Source organism: Panicum virgatum, chromosome 2N (assembly GCF_016808335.1).
Source record: "Panicum virgatum strain AP13 chromosome 2N, P.virgatum_v5, whole genome shotgun sequence".
Taxonomy (NCBI): Eukaryota; Viridiplantae; Streptophyta; class Magnoliopsida; order Poales; family Poaceae; genus Panicum; species Panicum virgatum.
Genome location: NC_053146.1, coordinates 70,172,268 through 70,179,640, shown reverse-complemented (window position 1 = coordinate 70,179,640; position 7,373 = coordinate 70,172,268). Strand labels below are relative to the sequence as shown.

Sequence of the window (7,373 nt, the reverse complement as noted above, 5' to 3'; positions counted from 1 at the left end):
GCAATGACATGGGAGCATGTTAAGTGAAGAAGTTGTGGCTTCTTGCATCTGCAAAAAACCTTGCCTTCCGGCGTTATCAAGCAATCCTGAACAACCCTTTGTCTGCGCACACCCTGCCCTGTCCTGTCCTTGCATGAAACCTCAAACCTTTGATCCTTTGTGCCCATGGAGACCACTCTGTGATATTGAGCCTTTTCAATCTTTTCTTTCATGTAGCTAGTGACCCTATTACAAAAAATCACACCTGGATCATTAAGTAAGACAGCAGCTGCCTGGTACCGCTCTCTGAAGTACCTTGTGCATCCGTATATGATGAATTCAACTATGCCAACAAGAGAAAATCCACGAACATGACACATCAAGATGGCAACGGATATAAAATACCCGCGTACCCGCGGATACCCGACCCGCTGGGCGCGGATTCGGGTTTGGGTTTGTGCCCGCGGGCGCGGGCGCGGGTACGACTCTAAACCCAACGGGTATTTCATAACGGGTTTGAAAATTTAATATCCGAACCCGCAAACCCGCTGACATGTGGGTCCTAACACAGTAACACTCTTTATATAAATCATCTCTACTCTCTAGGGTTTCCCTGGTTCCTTTCCTTCCCCACTCCCGAGTGCCTGCCGCCGCCCCCAGTCCCCCACCCAGCCGCCGCCCCACTCCCGACTTCCCGAGTGCCAGCCGCCGCCCCCAGCCCCCCACCCAGCCCAGCGCCGCTCCCTCCTCCGGTCTCTACCCTCCCCCTCTCCATCCTCTCTCTCTCCCACCCGCGCCGCCCCGTCCCTGCTCCGGCCCTCCTCCAGCTCACGGGCGGGACAAGCCACGCCGGCAGAGGCCATGGAGCGGTGGCCTTGAGCTCCGCCGGTGCATCCTCCCTCCTCCTCCCTCGCACTCCGGCGGCGGAGGCCATGGCGCAGCGGCCTCGAGCTCTGCCACGCCGAGCTCGCGCAGATCTTGGCGGCTCCTCGAGCGCTCCGGACGCCTCGCTCCTCCCTCCTCCCTCCATGGCTGTAGCGGATCCACGCAGTCCTCCCGCGCCCCTCAGCCAGCGGTCCGCCCCTCCCTCCTCCTCGGGCCGCCGGCCGCCACTCCGCCAGCGGCCGCCGCCGCCGCCGGCCGCCGCTCCGCCGCCGGCCGCCGCTCTCCCTCCTCCTCGGGCCGCCGGGCGTCGCTCCATCGCCGGCCACCGCTCCCTCCCTCCTCCTCGGGCCCCTGGACCACCGCTCCACCGCCGGTCGCCGCTCCCACCCTCCTCCTCGGGCCCCTGGACCGCCGCTCCACCGCTCGGCCGCCGTCCGCGTCACCCAGATCCACCCCAGCCGCCGCTCCATGGCCGTCTCCGCCACCCTGACCCCGCCCACCGATGCGCCTCCCTAGGCGGGTACACAGGCATATCCGCGGGCAAGGCATGCCCGCGGATAGCGGGCACGGGCGTAACTTGCTACCCGTGGCGGGTAGCGGGCGCGGGTGCGGGTGTGGTTTTTTGCTCGCGGGTGCGGGTTTGTGACACTGGTATCCGCGGGTAAAATACCCGTTGCCATCTATAATGACGCATTACTATATTGTAACACTCTGCGTGGTTGGTTGTCTCGATCCCATATCGACAACCACCAGTGTCGTATAGAATTGACCACTTCTCCTTCGGTGCATCCTTAATCCACTGTGTGAAAGGTCCGCCGTCGGAACGTCTCCGGCTGGAGGTTGGGGCCTGTTCCTTTAGCAGCTCGGCGCACATATTATCTAGCACCTGCCACAATGCATCAAACTTCCGCTGCTGATTCTGAGTGCACAATCTCTTGAACAAATTCATAAGTTCCTTATTCTTGAAGTGCTCATAAAAGTTTGCACCCATATGTCTTATGCACCACCTACTCACAACATCTGGCCATAGAGGAGGCTGTCCTCGACTTCCTTCATGTAGTTACCTTATTGCTGCTAGAAGACTAGCATGTCTGTCACTTATGAGGCAAATATCAGGCCTTCCTGCAACAACGTGAATCTTCACACGTTCAAGGAACCAGTACCAGCTCTCTGTGTTCTCATTCTCAACAAAAGTAAAGGCGATGGGAACCACCTGCTTGTTGCAATCAACTCCAAACGCTGTCAGTATTGTCCCCTTATATCTTCCTGTCAAGAATGTGCCGTCAATACATAGAACAGGAAGACAATACATAAATGCCCTCACACATGCACCAAGGCAGAAGAAAGCACGAAGCAGAAACCCAGGTCCCCCATCTAAACTCGGTACAATGTAGGTATCAACCGCGCTTCCAGGATTTCTCTGCACAATTGCTGACAGCATGTGAGGCAAGTTATCATATGATGCCTCATATGTGCCAAATCTCATCTCAAACACCTTTGTTTTGCCCACCAAGCCTTTGCATAGCTGATTTTGTATTGAAAACGGTCGTCGATGTCCATAATAATCAATTTTGGCTCATAATCAATTTTGTCCAGAATCACCCCATACATCTTCTTGGCAACGAAAGTGGATGTGATGTTACGATGAGTTTGAGCAACAGCAGTTAATCTACATGTATGTGGTGTAACAATTGAACACTCCCAGTGTGTGTTGTACTTGCCCTTGTAGGCATGTACTCGCCATGTATAATCGCTATTGACACACTTCACCTCATATTCTTTGCTGCTAGACTTCACAACTCTGAATTTCTTCCTCAACGATATAGCCCAAAGCTTCACAGCATCTTTCACCGCTTCAATGCTATGATTCTTTGCCCCCTGCACAACCTCATTCTCTCTGCATTCGTACTCATTACTCCTAATATCCTGTATCACTGGATTTCCAAAACCCTTGCCTCTCCATTCACCTAGCAACGGGTAGTCCTCATCGTCTGATGAGTCCTCACATTCTTCCATCATTCGAGCCTCTTGGTCTTCATTATGTACAGCTTCCACAATTTCAGGTATCCGCTCACCCTCATCAACTAAACCTTGTAGCTCAGGTTGAATGACATGCATGTTCTGATCTTCTTCTCCTACCTGATCAGCTATACCTTGCGGCTCAGGTTCTGTGACATGCATGTTCTGATCTTCATTTTCTTGTTCCACTGCTTGGTTCATATGAGATGATGTACTTGTTGATCCTTCACCGAAATGGGCTGCCTTCTGGTGAATCTGAATTAGCATTGCAAGATGCCACCCGCGGTCAAGAGCTGCTTGCATGTAAGTCCGTCATTCTTCGGTGTTTGCTATAAGCATCAACTCCAAGAAATCCCCTTCAGTTCCCCAATTTTGTCACAGTCTGAACGGTTAGGAAATGAGTCTTTGGATTCACATTGAATATCTCGTGAAGCCATTTGCGTATGGAACCAAAACTCCTCTCTAAGGGTTTATCTATTCCGCACTCTCTTCGTTCAAAAGCTGATAGATCTACTCCATACATATCATGAGAAATATATCCATCACCATAATAAACTTGAAAACGAAGCTTGCTCGACATATCTGGACACAGAATCATGATATTAAATTGATCTGTCTGCAATTTTTTTTTGCGGAAAAGCCCCTGGCCGCCCGGCTGCCGGCCGGGCAGGTCCCGGCCGCGCGGCAGCGCGGCGGCTGGATATATTTATGTAATTTTCCAAATCGAAAATATATTTTTGTAAAAAACAGAAATAAAAAATATAAATAAAAAAACCGCATTTGTCCGTCATCATCAACGCCATGCCCAGCCCAGCCCAGCCTACACCTATACTCGTCGTTTCGCATCTCGTCGGCATCGCCATCGCCGCCATGCCGCAGCTGACCGCCGCCGACGCACCTCCCCGCGCCTCCGCAAAGCTCTAGTGCTCCGCGCCCTCCACGCCATCCTCCACGCCCAAGATGCCTCCTGTTCCTTCACCCTCCTCGGCAAAGCGCGGAGGGTCCTCGCCGACCCCAACGCCGCCGCCTGCTTCCCGAACCAGCTCTCTTTTGCAGACAACAAGGAGGACGACGGGGCTAGGGCCGCAGCCGCGGTGGCCGATCTCAAGCGCTTCCTCGACCACGAGTGGGACAACCTCCCACCCTCCATGCTTGAGCTTGCCGCCGATCGCCTCGCCGGACACAGGTCCCTCCAAACGTGGGCCGCCGCCGATCATGCCAATCGTACAAAGCTTCGCCTGCTCGGTACCCCCAATTGCCAAATCTTAATCCACTATCCTGATCTGTTTATTTTTTTTGGAAGCAATTACCATGTTTATTTTTTAACAAGTTGTTACTTTGAGCAATACCTAAGAATTTATGAATGAATGAAATTTGCGGTTACTTCATGCAGTAGGCGAGTCCACAGAGCGTGAGAAGCTTATGCAAGATGCATCCGCTTCTCATCCACCTATCCCGCCAGAAGTTCCTGATAACACAAATGATGCTAATGAAGCTGATGGTGCTCAACAAAACCATGCGGCTTATCCCTCCTAAGCAAAGCAATGAAGCTGACCGTGCTCAAGAAGGCATGGCTGGGCATCAAAATGTGTCAATAAAAGGAGCACAGGGGGTCCAACTTCCAGAGGAGTCGGTCCCTGCATCTATTAAGCGCAGTCTTATGGAGAGACATCCCAATACAAGTATTTTTGAGGTAATTAATTCACTGCGGTTTTATTCACACTTTGAAGGTTACATATAGATGTATCCTGCCTACATATTAGATGAAGCCTATCAATCCCATATAGATGTACCCATCTTCTAGTAACTTGGCAAAGCACATTGAACTAGTTGTTCCTTTTTTTTCTGGTAGAACATAAGAATAGCATATGTGCAATATGGTGATAATGTTATGCCATCTTTTTGGGCGCAGTGGGATGGCTTGGGTGACTCTGATGATAACAGGCCAGTAGGGAAGCGTGAGTTACCCCCTTTTGAGAGGAAACCACATCCTTCCCCTGCATGTGCACATAAAATGAGAAAGAAGTGGAGTGAGATAGAGGAAAAAAACCTTGTTGGAAGGGGTGGAGAAGTGAGTAGATATTCTTGTTTCCCTCGTACTCTTACTGTCTTAGCCTTTTGTTCTAACTCCAGTAAGGCACCCTAATTTTGTATTGTGACGTCAAAGGTATGGTAAAGGCAATTGGAAAGATATCAAAATGGCTTACCCTGACGTCTTTGAAGGGAGATCAACAGTATGCATTTTGGCTTCCATTCTATTTCTAGCTTTAGATGAAGACTTGGGCTTGAAATTTTGAGTCTGATGTGCAGGTAGATCTGAAGGACAAGTTCAGAAATATGGAAAGGCACCATGAATCGGCTTGAGGCCTGGTGGTGTTGTGCTTCTCTACTCTGTAGATACTAGTATAATATGATGGCGGCAGTATGCAAATAAAGACCTATGTAAGGTGGCGTGCAGACATTTTTTCTGTGTTTATTTGAGTGTCTGAAGGGAGAGTCTCGAGCACTGGGCATCTTCTCTCATCCCCATTCGACATGATCTGCTCTCTCCGGATTCCTTTAGGGTTGACTTTGCCCCGCGCAGAGGGTTTTCTCTTTGGGTAAGGAGGGAAATTTACATACAACGCTTCATCATCAATGATGCTAACTGTTAGGTATGTTTGGTTGTCTGCCTAATTTACTCACTAACCTTGCTGGGCAAGACAAACCTGCGAGTTGGTTAGAGGCCTCCAGCTCCAGTAGAACCTCCTCAGCTTTTTGGGGTTAAAAATAAATAAATGGTACATTTCATTACCAGTGCTAGGTGGGTAATTTTGTAAAAAAAAACTAGCCTCTATAGCCAAAAAAGCAGGGGGAGAGCTGCGGTGAAAAATGAACTATGGAAAAGCTGGCCTTTTTTAAGAAACTAGTGGGAAAATTAGCCTTGCCTTAGCTTTTTTATTTTTTTCTTAAAAGTAAAAGTAGGTTTGGAAGTCCAACCAAATACATCCTAAGTATCAAAAGATAATCAGTCAGGTAATGTTAAATCATTGAGTTTACCTCCAAAACACAAGTTCAAAGATCGGAATTGGCAAAAAAGAAGAGTACCATACTATAGATTCGGATTATCCTTTTGGTCGTCCAATGCCAATACCTTATGGACCACCTCCCGCTAGTTTTGCTCCTTATTTATTATGGGGGTATAATCATTCATGCATGTATAATCCATCGTATTTTAGACCATATTGTAGAGTGTAAGCAGCTTTAACAACGCTGTTATTTAAAGGACAATTCTATCCTAAACACCTTTTTGAAAAAAAATAGTCCAGAGCAAAAGAAAATAAGAAAGTGATCGAGCAAGTTCATATTAGTAAAAAGAATATGGCAGCAAAGAACAATGTTGAAAATCTGAACAAAAGGGGATTGACAAAAATAAATGAAAATTTGCCACTGATATCCAAAAGTAACTTATGGTTCGTTAAGTTGGCAAAGATGAACCTGCAAAAATTTAGCGAAAAAGAACTAAAAGAGAAGAACTTAGCATGGGTTCCCAAAGAAAGTATTGAGGCAAAAATGATGTCCAAGTAATAGGTGTAACGAAGGCAAATGAAAGAAGAAGACGTAAGAGACAAATATCAAGTCAACCGTTTGCACCCAATCACTACATCATCATTGTTATTCAAATTTGCTACCAATGCCAATAAACCCATCTTCATGTATATATTTGTTATCCTTCACGCTGTTCCTTTGATCCTTGGCTACATGGACTTCTATATCACGGAGGGTTGCTGCCCAATATTTTAATTATTTAAAAAAACATTTACGAGAGTTTAGGAATTATTTCAAATATGTTTGGATTCAAAATCAAGTTCAATTCCTACTCAAAATGGATCCAAAAGTTATGGATAAATTGTCATGAATTGAATGTGAAATATCAAAATCTAAATAGCCTATATTTGAATTATTTTTTGTAATATTGAAAGCATCAAGGCCCCTAGTGGATTTAGGTGGATTGAATTACACCCTGATTAAAGGACTAACCATCTTGTTGAGTATGAGCAGGAATTAATTATCATATCGGTAATATATGTGAAGAAATGAATTAATACTCTAATACAAAAGATTCATACAACAAGTTGTGTGTTATGTCATGGTTGAAAGTGATGAGTTTAACAAGAAGCAGTCATTGCATGGATTGGGAAATCTATGAATGACCATGAATTGATTCTCATATCCCAATGAAGCTTGTGGATATAGTCATAGCACTAAAAAGGGAATTTATTGTGAGAAATGGGCATTCTATCAAAAGGAGATATAAATTACAATGACATTATGAATAATGGATATCATTGGTGATTTAGATGTGATACGTGCCTATATGAAGCTCTATGTGATGCGAGGATGAAGAGTTGGGATCCGGAAAGCGTTTCGGGGGACTAAACTTGGAGAAGGGCAATTGGGTTGTGCCGAAGGACCATGCTAGGGTGAAGAAACTTTCTTGGGATTCAAGT

The 7,373-nt window shown here is 47.1% G+C and overlaps 1 pseudogene; it reads left to right on the top strand.

Moving 5' to 3' along the window:
* The first annotated feature begins 350 nt into the window (after positions 1–350).
* On the top strand, positions 351–5,524 carry LOC120662982 (annotated as a pseudogene).
* The last annotated feature ends 1,849 nt before the right edge of the window (positions 5,525–7,373 follow it).